The sequence below is a fragment of the Rhamphochromis longiceps genome, linkage group LG7 (assembly GCF_057381845.1).
Source record: "Rhamphochromis longiceps isolate RC_006_pf linkage group LG7, R_longiceps_female_GT1.1, whole genome shotgun sequence".
NCBI classification, from domain to species: Eukaryota; Metazoa; Chordata; class Actinopteri; order Cichliformes; family Cichlidae; genus Rhamphochromis; species Rhamphochromis longiceps.
The window spans coordinates 16,037,330-16,055,132 of record NC_140563.1 but is presented as its reverse complement, the minus strand read 5'-3'; the positions used below and the strand labels follow the sequence as shown (position 1 = coordinate 16,055,132).

The window sequence follows — 17,803 nt, the reverse complement described above, 5'->3', positions numbered from 1 at the left end:
GAACGTTACAATATGTGTACACATATAGCTTGTAAAGTATGAGTAAAGTACGAGCAGAGAAATGTTATTACCAAAATGAAAGTGTTCATAGTTCTGCAGAAGCATGCCATCAGTGAGTGCGCAGGGTGTTTTTTGGGATTGGGGTGTTTACTTTATTTCCCAACCTAGGGGAAAAGCTTTGAATCACAACATAAATATGGGGGAAAACTTTGAGGCAAAGGAAGCAACTCGCTTTCTCTCTGATTTCTTTCGTATCATAGGCTCTATACAGTATAGCCTATTTATGTTTCTTAGTGTTGATTTTTTTTTCACTTAAATAACATTCGGAGTTTACACAAAGTCTTCAGCAATTGGAAAAAATCCATTTATCTAGCATATTCTTTGGGCAGGCTAATCAATGTGAGCCTTTCTTTGAGAGGAAGGTTCTCTGATCAAATAGTTGTGCAAACTGTTTATTCAGACGAGCTAATAATAATAATAGTTTATCTCCATATATGCTTTCTCTCTATGTGCCTAGTTTTTGTGCGTAATTTATTCTGGAGCATGCATTCATTTTTACTCTATTTTCTCTACTTGGGTATCTATTTTGGCGATGAGGCAGTTTAGCTTAATTCCAGTAAACAGCATGAAAGTGAAGGGCTGCATAGTTAGTTTATAGCATTTGCTATTGCTCTGTGATTCTGAAAAACAGTAATATTAAAATGGCAACAGCTCTGATGTGCGTTTACCTGACACTTTACCTCTTACTGTGAAAGATTTAAGGCCTGTAATGACTTTAATTTTATTTTTTATTTCTATACATAATAGGCCTTTTGGGAGATTTTCCTCCATCCCCAAGATTTTTATGGAGCTTCAAAATATATGAGCCTTATAATGAAGTTGAAGCAGTCTATTAAGCATGTGTTTGTGTACTCGCCATGGTAGTTCAATGACCTTGAACTTGAGAAGTTTCTTTGATGGGAGGTGGAAATGTCTTCAAAAAACTGAAGTCCAGCAGCTTTCTTTTCAAGCTGCTTAGCCTTACAGAATTAAGGCTGCTAAATGTCTTATAAGCACATTTAGCCTTACAGAATTACTTGTAGGTGGCACTTATAATCTTTAATCGCATATGACTACCCTGCAGTGGGTTTTATGTGATTTTTTTGTACTTTAACTACGTTAATGCCACATTTCTCTTTTTTCCCCAAAGTCACAGGGAGCCACTGGTCATCTACTAGACTTAACTTTTCTAAGTTAAAGACTAACTTAGGAAAGAAACACAAACAAATGAAGTAAAAATACTTTCAAGGTTTTTTATGTTTTTACTTACCGCGAATAACAGATCAGCACACTCATTAAACCATTCTTTATTTTGCTTTTAAAATTTTTGGCCTGTGGATCACTCTGGCGGGCTTTTGCTACTCTGTGTATTACGGTAGAAGAATGTGCGTGTGCGCCCTGGTGTGAGCGCCGGTTATTACGGTAGCGCGGTTGACGATTGTTTGCTGCTCCGGGGTCTGTGAAAGCGCCGAGCGCTGCGATGAACCTCCACAAAGCCCGCTCTGCTCTCCCGCTGTAACCGCAGCTTACGTCTCCCTCTGAGGCAAACTTTGGATACCGCTCCGCTTCCAGCTGTAAGTTACACACACGTCCTCGTGTTTTGGGCACATTTCCCGTCTTTCCTCTTCCTTTTTAACGAACTACAGTTTTACTTTAAGATGCTTCACGCTTTGTTTTCGTCTCGGAGAGTTAATTGTTAACTGTCAGATAAAATAGAAGTCATTACGCGCTGCATGACTCGGAAAGCTTTTTTTTCCTTCCTGAAAGAGGTTTATTTTTTTATTTTTTTATTTTTTTTTAAAATTTTGTTCGCACCCGTTAGTTTTTTCCCCCTGTTGTATGAGTCGTTTATTTCAACTTTCTTAAAAGCTTTAATAGTATGCTACCACAGCCGGGGGACAATGAAGTGGTGAACAGTTCTGTCAAACCCCACCTCATTAAGTTTAACGCTATTCCTAGCGTAGCGTTGAAGCTATAAGGATAAAAGGCTGTGTTAGTATTTAATTTTTAGCTATACATTAGCTTCCTAACTATCTGTGGCAACGTCTGAGCTGCTGCACCCCACCCAGTACATGTTTGGGAGCAGCTAATAATTGTTTGGTTATCCGGCTTAAAAGCATTTTACTGTCGTTATTCAACACGACACAGTCTATACTGTATTTCTTTTGGCTTGGTTTTAAATAGCAGTCTTCCAAGTTTATGGATTTCGTTATACATTTATTATTATTTTTAAACAAGTTAAGGCATTGGCTTAATGACAGAGGTGGAAACTCATTTTAACTAGAGTGGTTGGGCATTGAAAGCCACAACAAACTAATATCTTCCTATACTGGCAGATTAGAATGACATCTAAATGTGTTTTCTTGAGAAATGCCTCAGAAGCAGCTGTGTTTATTATAAAGAGAAGAGAGGACACATGCATGCATGCCTCAGTGTGCTGCAGTGTTTGTAATATAAAAATGAAAGGAATTTCTGCAAGTGTACACTGTCCACATTTATGCTTTCTTTTGAAATTGTAATTAAGATGAATTAAGATGAAGCATGGCTACTGATTTGACGTGTGTTTAAAGAGCTTCCCCTCATTGTAGGAAATTAAAAATCCCTCAGTGTGTGGGAGCCTGCTTAACGCCTGCGGGTCACATTAGTAATTGGTGTGTCAAGACTTGTCCCAAGCAGAGTTCAGCAATCCCTCAGTAGATGCTGAATAAACAGTCATGCTGTGAGTGTTTAGTTGTCTGAGGGGAAAGTCTCGCTTCTTTTTCTCCTGAGAGTTGCTGATTGAAATCTAAACTAAAAGTGCGTTTTCCACTTTCTGCCTGCTGAATTTGCTGAACATGTTGAGCTGGAAGGGTAGATGGTGAAGAGTTGTGTGTGTGTGTGTGTGTGTGTGTGTGTGTGTGGGGTTTCTTTTGTTTGTTTGGTTTTTTTTTTTCCCCCCTTCCCCTCCCTCAGTGATACCGCTACTCGGTTCATGCGTGCTTATTGACACGCCCTTGTTTGCAAGGCAACAAGCGATTGAACACCTAACTCATGATGCTGGTATGAGTCAGACAAAAAGCAGCATGATGAAAGCGCCTCAGAAGCTTTTGCAAAAAATCTAATATTTCAAAATGTCACACGAGGAGACAAATGAGGGCTTTTCCTCTCAGCTTGAAGCCTTTAAAATTGCATCACTGGATTGCTGTTCTCATGAATGGAGCTCCCCCCCCCAATCCCTTTTTGCATGCATTTGAGTCGCACTGTTTTCCCCCTAATCATCTTGCACTTGGACATCTCATCCAGGCTCTCTGTGTGGGCAGTGGTTTCTTATTGGTCAAGGAAATGGGAAATGGTAAACTGCGCTTCGATCTTTATTCTTAGTGGTCATGGCGACAAAGTTCCCACCTTTGTGAAATTTAAAAAAACAAACAAAAAAACCCGCAACAAAAACCTGATGTTGAGTGGGCAGCACTGGATGCCTTTTTGTGATACTGTGGCTGTATTGATGTAAACATGTTTTCCAGCTGAGGTACTTGCTCAGAATTAGCCAATCTTTTAAGCTAAGTGAGGATAATCTAACCATCAGGTATTTTTATTGTTAACATAGTAGCACTCTGAATGAAGTAGTGGCTCTAGTAAAGAGGTCAGATGTGGCTCGATGTTGACCTTTTGGGCAATTTGCCTTTCCTGTGAACGCTTCTGCCTGCAGGATACCGTCACCTTAGCTAACCCTCAAAGACTGTTTTGGCTTTTGTTGCAAGCCCTTCTCACTAATGGCTCTCATGCAGAACAATATCACGGTTCACTGTGTCACACAGAAGTAGCACACACTGTCATGCAACTGTGTTTATTATCTGTCTGACCAATGAAATCCTGAGAGGGGTGCCTGCAGTGCAGAACTGCAGGTTTTGATTGTGTCCCTGTGCACTCCACCAGGCTGGATAGGGAGTTGGGCTGGTCTCAGTGGAGTTGGGCTGCGAGGCCAACATCATCCTGTGAGAGTTAAGCAGAAGCATATGTAGATGTGTTTATGTGTCTGTGTAGTCTTATATCAGAGCGCACTGAGACAAGCAGCAGCACAGAGTACAGCTCTGGGCAGTCCCACAGGCACATAAACATTCTTGTTTTACTGTCTGATGGGTAAGAAAAGCACATGGTAACATTTTTTTGTATTAACCTCTCAGTGATTTTAAAAATATTTCAGTTCACAACACTGTGCACCAGCATGGACCCAAACTAGCTATTCCATTTTTAACACAGAGAACATTTGTTTCTATTGCATTATCCTTTAAAAATGAAAATGTAGCACACGTTGTTGCTGTAGGGGAAAAATCAGAGTTTTGCCTTAAGCCTTGTTTTTAAGTGTTATGTAAATGGTTAGAGTAAGAATTTTGTTCAAACCACATCCCTGAATAAAGGCATCTTCTACTGTGCTCCTTTCATAATCGTCTCTTTAGATGTAGGCTATCCTCAAAATAGCAACAAATATGATTTACTTGAGCGAAACTGTGGTAAGCTATATTTAGTTTAATCTTTTTCTACTGACTTCTGGTCTGTCTCCAGGGCTTACTGTGCACCAGCAATATTGTCATGCCAGTGAAGATGGCTTTCTTCCTGGTGTCTTTGCTTTTAATTTCCTTCTGTCTGCTGTGACTCTGGGTTAGCAGACTCAGCAGATGAGTCCCTGTTTATTCCTAGTGGACAAGATTAGAGAAGCTAAGACTCCATGTTGCTTTTTAGATTTTGTCGTTTTATGGAGGTTGTAGACTTATTGATCTAGGAAATGCAGAAAAGTGGTTCTGTGGTTGAATGTTGGCAAAAGACTGGACAATTTTAGTGAATATTTGGCAAGGCCTTTCATTTTGAGAATTCCACACAGACTCTACAAAATCTCATCCTGGGTCCATTTCCTTGATGAGCACTGTAATTCCTTCTGCAATATTACTGTAATCTTTTGTCAGACTCACTTGCATCCTTATGCTCAAGGTGTGACCACAGCTAATAGTATTTATAATCAGGAAGTAGAGTAAAGCCTCTTACACACAGGCTACGTTTTTTTTTTCTTTTTTGGTTTGTTTGTTTGTTTGTTTGTTTTTTTTTGTTTTTTCTGAAACAGCGATGCCATTCATAATCAGTTTAATTGTCCACAACTCCTGTCTCATTTTTGCTGCTAACCTGCTCTCCTCTGCCCTTTGTTATGCCTACGGAGTGGCTTACTGGACAGTTTGATTCAAACACCTCCAGTTATCCTTTAGGCGTTTTAAGAGAGGATCTCATCTATCTATTATCTTGGACTGCAGCTGGTGGTGGTAGTCCTTGTTCTGCTCGGAGCTCCACAGGGAGCTAGGAGGCCACTCTAATCAGAACTGGCAGCAGGTGGAGAGCTGGTTCGTGTGCTGCTATGCCAAGCTTAGCAAGACTGCTGAGCAGAACAAAGACTGCCATCGGCAACTGCAGTCAGAGACGGTGAAGATTGAATTCATCAGCAAGATTAGAGGCTTACAGAAGAGACCCTTGATTATATTGCTCTGTTTTTGTTTTTTTGTTTTTTTAAAAGCTTTAAGCCTGTTTGATTACAGCAAAAATCATAATCACAACTATTTTGGTCAGTCATCTTGATTATTCATAAACTTAAAAGTTTTGCACTATATATGGGTAGGGATGGGTATCGTTTAGGTTTTATCCGATACCGGTACTTTTGAAACGGTGCCGGTGCTCAAACCGGTGCTTAAAGAATGGAGAACACAAAATTGGTCCAAAAACCTCTCATGTTCAGCTGTTTATTTTTTTGTAAAAAGATAACAATGTTAGCCTTTTCTGCAGCTATAGGGCATATATGGTATCACTCTTGGCTGGAAGCAGTGCTTAAACAATGGAAAAAACACAAACTTTGTCCAAAAACCTCTCATGTTTAACTGTTTTCCACTCTTTCTTTGGTCATTTTAGCCTTTTTGTTTTGGCCAGGGTGAAGGGAGTATCTGCCATCAAACAAGAAGACAGCCACATGTAACTATGATGACGTTTGCTAGTTCACCTTACATGCATTCATTTATTAACGTGGTTAGCCTACTCAACGTAAATTACACACGAACAACATTAAGCTACTCACGCAGAGAAGAACGGCTGCTGCTGCCATCATCATCCGTCATCATTTCTGCTACACTGGCAGGGCTAGGGGCCAGGACTCTCCTTTTCGGGTTTTTGGGGATGTTGCAAACTCCGGGTCTGATAACAGGCACCACACCCGCAGTAGATGTGCTCGGTGTGAGGTCTCGCAGCAAGCTATCAAATACGGCACATTTCTCGGCTTTTAAAAAAAAAACGCTATGCGTCGCCAGGTGTTTCATCAGATTTGAGGTGTTACCTCCTTTGACAGTATCACAGTATCAGCTTAAAGCACTTGTTGCAGGCTGCTGAGTTTGCATCTTTTGCTGTGAAGTACAGCCAGACTTTTGACCACTTTGCCCTGGGCGTTTTTAATCTGTAGCTCTGCTCTAAAAGAACGTACGTACCTGGCCCCGCCTACTATCCTTGGAAATGTAAAATGATTGGCTAGAATCTAAAGTGTATCACAGCTCAGGAAAAAAAAGCACCGAAAAAAAGCACCGAAATGTGCGCTGCTTTTCGGTCTGGTTACTACCGTTTATGTCAGAACCAGTGCCATGATGGCACCGGATACCGGTACCCATCCCTATATATGGGGGATTTCCTTATACTTTAAATATAATTCGTATGTGAAAAACCCCCCAGAAAAAACAAAACACATGTGGGCTCCAGAGGACACAGGGTTATCTGACTGGGACTTCTGACTCTAAAGCCCCTTCACCCCAACCAGTGGTGCCTGTCGGTCCACAGCCTCCACTGTGGGAATCCCTAGGGTACAAATGTGGTTATAAAGGGCCCCCTGCAGCAGCAGACTGGCTTGCATAGCAGCGCAGGGGTGAGCGACAGAGTACAGAAAGCAGACCATGTGAGAGACCCTGAGCGATCTGGGGACAACAAGTTAATAATGGAAACCTTGTGAGTTTTACTTCCTTTAGAAATAGCTTGTTGACTGAGATTTCTCTTTTAGTCATCTTGGTTGAATCTGTGATGAACAGTGAGCAAGTGTACACGTGCAAGCATGCACAGATGTAACAGAACAGTATGCACCCATGGGTGTGCATATGCTCATAGAATAAATAACCAATAGAATCTAAATCTGTGTTAAGCACTACAGCTGGTTTGTTTCACTCCTGTACAATAGCACAGGAGTGAAAGAAGTCAGCAGTGAAATGAAACAGAAATGAGTATGTCTGGTAAAAGACCTGCTGCCTTTCACAATAAGAAGTAATTCATGCTGTGCTGGTTAGCTGCTCACAGAGCTATGCTGTGGAGTTGGGTTAATTGAGTCTGTGCGTATTCGTGCTCACAGTGGAACATTGTGATTGTTTTGGCTGCTCGTATGCGCTCCTGCATTGAGACATTCCCCCCCATGGTTTCACCTTTGCCATTTAAACAAAGTCTCCATTCATTTATCCTCAGGAGCACACAGACATTACGTCTGACGTTTTCAACACCCTCGTACAGTGGGGCAAAAAAGTATTTAGTCAGCCACCGATTGTGCAAGTTCCCCCACCTAAAATGATGACAGAGGTCAGTAATTTGCACCAGAGGTACACTTCAACTGTGAGAGACAGAATGTGAAAAAAGAAAATCCATGAATCCACATGGTAGGATTTGTAAAGAATTTATTCGTAAATTAGGGTGGAAAATAAGTATTTGGTCAATAACAAAAATACAACTCAATACTTTGTAACATAACCTTTGTTGGCAATAACAGAGGTCAAACGTTTACTATAGGTCTTTACCAGGTTTGCACACACAGTAGCTGGTATTTTGGCCCATTCCTCCATGCAGATCTTCTCGAGAGCAGTGATGTTTTGGGGCTGTCGCCGAGCAACACGGACTTTCAACTCCCGCCACAGATTTTCTATGGGGTTGAGGTCTGGAGACTGGCTAGGCCACTCCAGGACTTTCAAATGCTTCTTATGGAGCCACTCCTTTGTTGCCCGGGCGGTGTGTTTTGGATCATTGTCATGTTGGAAGACCCAGCCTTGTTTCATCTTCAAAGTTCTCACTGATGGAAGGAGGTTTTGGCTCAAAATCTCACGATACATGGCCCCATTCATTCTGTCCTTAACACGGATCAGTCGTCCTGTCCCCTTGGCAGAAAAACAGCCCCATAGCATGATGTTTCCACCCCCATGCTTCACAGTAGGTATGGTGTTCTTGGGATGCAACTCAGTATTCTTCTTCCTCCAAACACGACGAGTTGAGTTTATACCAAAAAGTTCTACTTTGGTTTCATCTGACCACATGACATTCTCCCAATCCTCTGCTGTATCATCCATGTGCTCTCTGGCAAACTTCAGACGGGCCTGGACATGCACTGGCTTCAGCAGCGGAACACGTCTGGCACTGCGGGATTTGATTCCCTGCCGTTGTAGTGTGTTACTGATGGTGACCTTTGTTACTTTGGTCCCAGCTCTCTGCAGGTCATTCACCAGGTCCCCCCGTGTGGTTCTGGGATCTTTGCTCACCGTTCTCATGATCATTTTGACCCCACGGGATGAGATCTTGCGTGGAGCCCCAGATCGTGGGAGATTATCAGTGGTCTTGTATGTCTTCCATTTTCTGATGATTGCTCCCACAGTTGATTTTTTTCACACCAAGCTGCTTGCCTATTGTAGATTCACTCTTCCCAGTCTGGTGCAGGTCTACAATACTTTTCCTGGTGTCCTTCGAAAGCTCTTTGGTCTTGGCCATGGCGGAGTTTGGAATCTGACTGTTTGAGGCTGTGGACAGGTGTCTTTTATACAGATGATGAGTTCAAACAGGTGCCATTCATACAGGTAACGAGTGGGGGACAGAAAAGCTTCTTACAGAAGACGTTACAGGTCTGTGAGAGCCAGAGATTTTCCTTGTTTGAGGTGACCAAATACTTATTTTCCACCCTGATTTACGAATAAATTCTTTACAAATCCTACCATGTGGATTCATGGTTTTTTCTTTTTTCACATTCTGTCTCTCACAGTTGAAGTGTACCTCTGGTGCAAATTACTGACCTCTGTCATCATTTTAGGTGGGGGAACTTGCACAATCGGTGGCTGACTAAATACTTTTTTGCCCCACTGTATGGCTGGTTAGCTGACTTCCTGGCACCCTTTTACTGCTAGGATTCAAACCTACAGTGTGATGAAAGAAAAGAAAGGATCTCCTCTGCTAAATGTTGAGAATTAAGGCAGCAGCTTCATCTCCCTGTAGGATCAGTGTCACATCCATGCCACCCCTGTGGAGGTTCAGTAATCCCTATGGTATGGTTTGGTTTCTTTATTCACTCACAGATTCCTCATCATAAGTTCACCACTGAACATTTGGATTCTGCTAAACTCACAACTGTTACTCTTTTACTTCATTATGCATTACTTTCACGTTCCAGGTTCATCTAAAGGTCTTTTCACTGAAACAGGTCTTCTACCAAAGTCACTAGATTTCTATTCCAATAGCAAACTTGGATGATTAATTTAAGTATTGTTGAGCAACATTTAAGATAAAGTTTTCATTAATCAATTGCTTCTTTTCTTGTTTACTTGATTTTTCTGGACAGTAGCCAAAGAGTAAAACATGTCTTTATACCTTTTTTCAAAGTTGTTATGTTTATATTGTTTCAAATAATTGTTACAAATAATTAAGCAGTTGTTAATTAAAAGGGACAAAGTAAGCCTAAAAGGCTGGAATTATTGCTTATAAAAATGTTTATCATCCAGTTTTCCTAAGCTGCCTATTACTTTTAGGCAAACACATCTGGTAGCGACTGTGTTTGTCAGCAGAAAAGATGTCCCTGGTCCAAGTTGGCCAACCTTTGTTCAGCAGTGAGTGACTTTTCCTGCTGTGATGGTTTAGATAAGGATGGGAGTCTCATTTCCTATGACGCGATTCACAAACTTTGAGTTTGCAAGTTGGTGTAATCACACAGACTCTTTCAAACGCAAATTGTGTGTTTATATAACTGTCCAGGCTACAGCCAGTGCTCTCTTGACCAGTCTAAATACATTTATTAGTTACTTGATTATTAATTCTGCCTTAAACTTTAAATGTGTAATGAGCTAGCATATCATATTTAGATTATTGTTATTTTTATTAATTAGATCAGAGCACAAGCATAAAGACAAGTATCAAGTGAGCATTGACCACTTTGTTTTTCGACTGCATAATGCACATGCAGCTCATATCACAGTGGTCACAGCAGGTCACTATTTAAATTGGTTAAAGACGAAGGCTCATTTTCTTCTTCTTTAGCCATTTGTGCCTGTGGAAGTAGGCGCCATCAGCAAGAGGCCTTTGTGCCTTTGCCTCTAGCTGGCTCCAAGGAAGATCTATTTTCTTGGTGTCTGCTAAATAATAATAATAATAATAAGAATAATGCAAATGTGTTAGTCCCTGTAGTGGACTAACATACCCCATGTGCTACTCTGCATTTAACCTATTCGCCCAGTGAAGCAGTGGGCAGCCACCAATGCAGCACCCGGGGAGCAGTGTGTAGGGTCGGTACCTTGCTCAGGGGTACTGCAGGGTAGCCGTACAGTGGAGTCAAATCCCCGACCTTCCGATCATGGGGCAACCACTCTACCTACTGAGCTATCCCTGCCAAAGGTGTCTTTACCACGTGCTTCTTGGATGGCTGGCCCTGCTCATGGCTTGGGGGTGTTCTATGTCAGGGCATGCATGGCTAGTTTTAGTACCATGTTCCCAATTCATCCTTACCACCTTGTTCCAGTTTCTTTTTCTACTGACACTTGTTGTGTCTCGCTCCTCAGATCGACATTGCTCATTTGGTCTGGCTAGTGGCTCTATTAAGAATTCTTCTCAGATGACTGCTGATAAAATGTCAAGCTGAGGGTAGTCTTTGTCATCCTGCATATTAAAGCTCAGGCTTGTCACCCTGCTTATTGATGTCATTCCCCTATTTTGTCTAAAATAGGCAAATAACTCCATTCTGTTAGGGTCTGAGTGTGACAGTTCAGACAATGACTGTGCTGTGATTTTGGCTGTATTTACTTGTAAATTGCTTGTGATTGCTCAGAGAGAAAGTTAGACCTCTCATTTCTTTTCCCTCTGAATCCTCACCCAAGAAGCACAGTAGAGAAAGAAGGAGAGCAAGGCACCGTTGCAAAGCAGTAGGACAACCACAGTTTTTGGGTTTTTTTCACTTGTTCTCAGATATTTTTGAGTTCATGTTGATTTCGTTTAAATATCATCGATCGTTTTGATAGCAGCCATTAAAACCCTGATGTGTGCACGAAGTTGCATAAAATCACCCAATTTAAAGTGCTTACTTTGAATAGCACTTCATAAGTTTGTTTAGAGATGAAATCACCAGGAATAATTCTTCTGTATGTTAAAGTAAAAAGTAGAAACACAGTTGAAAATGAGAATCCAAATTGAGTGAGATATGTCTCCAATTTGTGTGATTAAGCTCTACAGGATGGTTATTGGTTGATTACATTACAAATTATGCAATCAGTGCAGCGTGACATGATGTGACGGGGAAGAGTTGTTTTTTTTTTTTTTTTTTTTTTTTTTTTTTGGTGATTGTATGGGCCATCAGATATTATTTTTGTATTACCAAAATGTACATTCATCATTTTGAATTTCTTTCACTATTTGACCTGCTGTGATTAAATCTAAAGGGTATCATAAACATTTCTTAATCATGTTGTCCAGCTATAATGGTGTTATACTTCTGTCTGCACTATACCTGATGTGGTTTGCTGACATTGGTGAGGCAAAATGACAAGACTCTTCTTTCTATTGAAAGGTTTAATTTTCTTCTAAATGGTTTAAGGCAGTGCAGTCACAACTAGACTTTTGCCAGGGGAATAATTGAAGTAAGGACTAGGAGATAAATGCAACCTTCTTCATGATTAGATGTCTACCTCATTGTGCTTGGACATCAACCATCTTATGCAAGCATTGATTTGCCACTGGCTAAGGTTGATTCCCTCATTTGTTTCTGCGTAAACTCAGCTGAGCCCACATGGTCTTTGTGGTGTTCAGTAAAAACCTGATTAGCGAGTTGCTCAGATGTGCTTACATTTATTAGGAAGTGGTTTTGGTGTATACAAAGATTGCAATGTAGAGATAGGAATGGGGACAAAAAAACTCTGGAAAAACTGTATAAATGGCTTACTATACAGAAATTGGATCAGAAGTTTTATGTGTAGGAATTTACTGACAGAGAAGAAAGTTAAAATGTAATGTTTTAGGCCTAATGGAATAAAGACTGAAATATTAGGATTGTTGCTAGGTAGCCTACTAATGTTACTACGAGTTACAACGTTGCATTACATTAGCTTAAGCATTTATAATACATTAGCATTATATAAATTCTTATGGAGCGTAATTGATATTACACTGACAAGTAAGGAATAATAACAGAAAGTACTTTTATGTTCTACTTACTGCCTTCTTTATCAGTGAGTCAGGGTGGCAGTTGCACTACTTGCTATCTCTGTGTGTAGTATTTCCTCTTGTTGTGGTTGTCCATCTTCAGCATGTAAAGAAACAAAAGTCATAGGCTTACAGTGCCCCTCTCAGTTCTGGAAGAAGGAAAAAAACAAGTACAGTCACTTTTTTCTTTAATATAATTTTTGTATAGAAAAGTATCGTAAGCATCTCTTCTAGTGACATACCTACTCTGCAGTGAAATGTTCATCTTGGACTTGGAGCTTATAAATGTTAAACAACAGTTGCTTTTACTGAAATCCCTTTTGATTTGTATTGCTTGCTAGTCACTATACATTGTTTACTTCTCTGGGAAAGTGTACCTTAAGCTACAGTGTAGGCTATGGCAAAGGGTATAGAGCCACTTGTTGCTTCCACATGTGCTAAACATTTGGCTGCATGGTCTTGCCATTAAGTGCCAACATCATATACCTGAGCATAGACAGTGACAGCATTGTTCATTGCCCATTGGTTTTACTGTTTATATTCCCCCCAACCTGAAAGTAAAAATCAATTTAATTAGCTGTTGGTCTACACAGATTTCTGCTACTGGTGAAGTTTATTGAACACGATTTAAGTAAGTGGCTTTGATTTTTCTGGCACTTTAATAAAGCTTAAAAGCATCTGGGATAAAAGGGTGATATCCACACATCAAAGGCCTCACACACACGGAGTTTGGGGACATTCTGACGACTTAGAGCAAAGCTTCAGTCAGATGAAACCAGTAGCCTTTGAGAAAAAAGTTAATTCCTGTTAGTGCCATTTGTTAAATTGGCAGCATATAGTCATTTTGACTGTAGGCTGCTTTAGATTTCTCAAAATTATAATCTCTGATCTGTCATCTCATAATTATGGCGATCGTGGCTCAAGAGTTGGGAGTTCGCCTTGTAATCGGAAGGTTGCCGGTTCGAGCCCCGGCTTGGACAGTCTCGGTCGTTGTGTCCTTGGGCAAGACACTTCACCTGTTGCCTACTGGTGGTGGTCAGAGGGCCCGGTGGCGCCAGTGTCCGGCAGCCTCGCCTCTGTCAGTGCGCCCCAGGGTGGCTGTGGCTACAATGTAGCTTGCCATCACCAGTGTGTGAATGGGTGGATGACTGGATATGTAAAGCGCTTTGGGGTCCTTAGTGACTAGTAAAGCGCTATATAAATACAGGCCATTTACCATTTATGTCCAATTTATTGCTGTCTGCTAACAAAGTTTATTTATATAGTTGTCTGTGTAATTAAGAAGTTAGAGTAATGTTCGCCTTATCACTGCATTTGTAAAGACTGATTTGTACTTTCTGCATAGAATTGAGAGGAAAGTTGAAGGCTATTTGTAAAATGCATTGTTCGAAGTATTGATTTTCTGCCACAGAGAACCTTTATCATTTGCACTGAGTCTGCTGTGTGGGAGCAAGATCGACAAACCAGTCGCAGAGTCTGAATATTAACAAGAATGGTGTGTGAGTCTGTTGGCATGGACCGCTAATGTGTATTGCTCTATCATTGGAAGATGGCTTTCTTACTGACAGGGGAAATTGATTCAAGTATTTCTGACAATGAGTCAGAGCTTGGTTATGTAGAACCATTCATAATTTGATGAAATGTTTAAGTTATTATTATTGTTGTTGTTATTAATGCGGTGAGGTGTGGTTGGTGGCTCAGCTGCAAGGGAGGGGAAGAGCAGCAGTCGAGGGAGGCTGGTCATCACAGCTGGAAAGCCTTACTAATTGTGCCTTCCCTGTTTTAGTAGCCGCCAGGGCTGAAGAGGAGCTGTGGGCAGGAACAGTAAGACAAAAGTAGCTGAAAACCTGCTTGTGAAAGCACAAGAGTACTGAAAAGCACACTGTAAGTAAAGAAACATCCATGTAATAGTGAAATTTGGGTTCGGAAAAATTTTCATTATCAGCATAAAAACAGACATTTCACAAGTATTATTTCTGTCAGATTTATCAAGCAGGTTTAGTAAAAAGTAATTTATTCATATAGCCCATACAAAAAGAACAGTAGTATACATTAGCCATGCTTGTGGGACAAGCAGTTTTCAGCAGTGCAGAATTTAGGCAAACATATACAAAATTATCACATAATGAATGGAATTTAGTCTATTTACTTCATCCAAATTGTGCTCAGGGTCATGTGTTGCTTCATGGGCACTTTTCTCCCCGTTTTCAGAAGAATCACTCCTCGTCTTAGAATAATGGTCAGATTTGAGTGAAAGTTGGACACAGTGATTACCTCAGGGGATTCATCCAAATTGTGTTAATCCAAGGTCGTGTTTGTTAATTAATGGGAAGTAACTTGTGACATGTGATGGATCTTTAGGTGGATGAACCACTGCATCAATGACATTCTGGTTGTTTATGTCGGTGTATTTTAATAATCAGGGTGTAGGCCTCTTTCTGTGCTCATTAAACCCTGTTTTAATGAGCATCGTTACGGTCACTGGCCCTACTGTAGATTAAACAGCAGTGTATTTAAAATTAACCTTTAAGATTTTTATCAGCAACATTAATCTTTATGAAACTGCCATGGATCACTTCTCTGCAGGACGTACTTTACTTTCGACATTTTAGGTTTGCTAATAATACACAGTGGTTTATAGTGTTTATAGTGTGAAACGGTTAATTTTGATGATCACTGTAGAAGCAATAATCATAGCAGTTCTTCAGACTAAAGAAAGCTGCAGAAGATTGTCAGCATACATAAAAGAATAAGACAAGCAGCTCAAAATAATGAAATGGTTTGTTACAGCCGTGACCATTGTTGTCCACATGCGCTTAACTTGATTTAGTTAAGCACATGTGGGCATGCTGTACAGTCCCTCATCTGTGACAATAGTGCCAGTCACTCTGCTTTCTGGTTGCACTCGCTGAGATTGGCAAGGATCCCAGTCCATTCCATCAATTAGTGGACCTACCTGGTTGATGTGCCCTTTAAGCCCAGTATATGACGTTAGAACCAGGATTAACAAAAGATGTGAACGTGAGAAAGGTAGCAGTGTGTGACGCTGCTCTCCCATATGGAACAAAATGGTAGTCAGCTTTTCAGTTTCAGGGTTGTTTCTCTGTGTTCTGAACTCTTATGTCTCTAAAGACATTTTTAAATACTGTGTGATTTTATTTATGTATTTGTATTTTTTTTTTTTTTTTTTGTGAGCCAGCCAAAGTAATGCTTTCTTGCTTGAATAGTTTGGATAACACCTAAGATGTGCACTGAGTCTGCTAAGATTTAAATGTGCTGTATAACTGCAGACCATTTCACTTGTTTTGTTTGACATTTTCTTCATTGCTTGTTTAGTGTGAGCCCCAGAACATGGTGATTGTCATGCTGCCAGGTAATAATGGTAACGTCAACATCATCTTGTGCTTCAAAAGACTGCTTCCCAGTTTATGGCACAACAAGGAAGTTGTGCTTGGTTTCACTCACCTATACATACTCGAATGTGTTGCAGGGTAGTACTTAGAGATGGAACAAAATATTGATATGGCAATACATTCTGACTTCCTCTTTCAGTATGGCTGTACACTGAATAGATATTTTGCAGCCACTTGTCTTAGAGCTGCTGCTTTATGGCGCCCTGCATCACTCATGCATGTCAGTTAAGTGAAGCTAAACTAAATGAAAGGTATCCACCTTGTTGTTGTGAAGAGGAAACTCTTATCAAACTATTATCAAAATGGAATAATAATGATGCACGAATGTAATGCATATAAAATGCAGTGCTTGTTGGCTTTTCTAGGCCTATTTTTCCTTAGTCACTTTACAGATATCGTGAGGTATCACTGATAATTGCCTTGCAGTGTATTAAGTGTGATAGAATCACTATCATCATAACAAAATTATCATGGGAACCTTAATAGCTTGGTAAATCCTGATTTACCTTTATAGCCGATAAAAGTGGACACATTTCTGTGGAAACCAGCTTATGTGTGTTTACAGTCATTACTAGAACTACTGCTTTCGCTCAGGATGCTAAATGAGACCACAGAGAACATAAATGCACACCTTTGATGTACTAAAATACATATTAATAGATGTTGAAATAACACCAACGTGTTGGGTACTTAAAGAATTTCTATTTTTATCTTTATTGAGCCATTAATTCCACGTGGACATGGTTTTAGTGACGCAAGTTGAAACCTCAAATGAGTACACTTCGTCATCCAGCAGTGCTGCTTAGCAACCAGGTAACGCTTCAGAAAGCAAGACGTGCTGAGAAAGCAAGGATCAAGTCGAAGTCTTGAAATACTGTGCCAGCTGAGGGATCTGTCCTCAGAACAATTGATTAACTGAAATACTTTAAAACTAAAACTTTGACATACCGTTTATTTATCAGTGGTCAGTACAAAAGGGAATAGTAAGGTTTTAAATTTTTTGATGTTTTAATCGGCTTAAACTCTTCGTCTATAGAAATCAACCTCTTAGTTTACTCCGCGTCTGATTGGTGAGTATTTGCTCGTTGTTTGTTGAACTTGAGGATGACTGAGAAAAGGAGAATGCCAAAATGTGATAGAGATTTTTGTACGTTGTGCTTTAAACCTTGAATATTAATTTTGTTAATATTTAATAGCCAGTGTGGCACATTTACATACCAAATGAAAATTCTACCCACATTTGGCATTTACCAGGTGTTGATTTTGGACCTTGTTCTCATCTGGACAAAGTAAATGTTCTCAACCCTGTGTTTTTCCTGTGAGGGCGGTAACATCTGCTTCACTTCTAGAAACTGCAGATTATCATACTCCATTTTTAGCTTCTCTGCACAAAAGCAAGATCAAAGAAACACAGAAAATGTCAACAGGAAAGTTGGACTAGCAGGACTTTATTTAAGATTAAATTGTTAGACAGCCTGTGTGGGTCTTCCTTAGGTTTCCTAAATATGCTGTGCAAGTATAATATTGGAGTATCAATGTAGATCATACATTGTTCCACATCAAACTACTAAAATAGCTGCTGTGTCCCCTGGACCTGTGTGGTTTGTTTTCTTTAGTTTGTTTCTCTCAGTGGTGGAGAATAAAATGAAAGAACTTCCAGTTTACTTACTGCTTATGTTTCACTGGTAACACAAAGTTTTAATAAAGGAGTTCAATAAAGTATCCCAGGATCTTTTTCTCAAGTGATGGAGATGGAGCTAGAGATTGGCCATCTGATTGGTGCTTCCTTTAACTCTGTGGAGACGAGAGAACGGAGCTAGAAGGCGATGTTTCTGCTTAACCAGCCAACCTACTCTCCACCACTTACCACTCGGAGGTCA

General features: G+C 40.3%; 1 protein-coding gene across 1 annotated transcript in view; it reads left to right on the top strand.

The window, feature by feature from the left end:
- The first annotated feature begins 1,478 nt into the window (after window positions 1-1,478).
- Window positions 1,479-17,803, top strand: part of tp53i11b (tumor protein p53 inducible protein 11b) — a 43,081-nt gene continuing 26,756 nt past the window's right edge. Inside the window, exon 1 of the mRNA XM_085412516.1 lies at window positions 1,479-1,613. The gene's annotated coding sequence lies outside the window, so the exon portion shown is untranslated. The remainder of the gene's footprint in view (window positions 1,614-17,803) is intronic.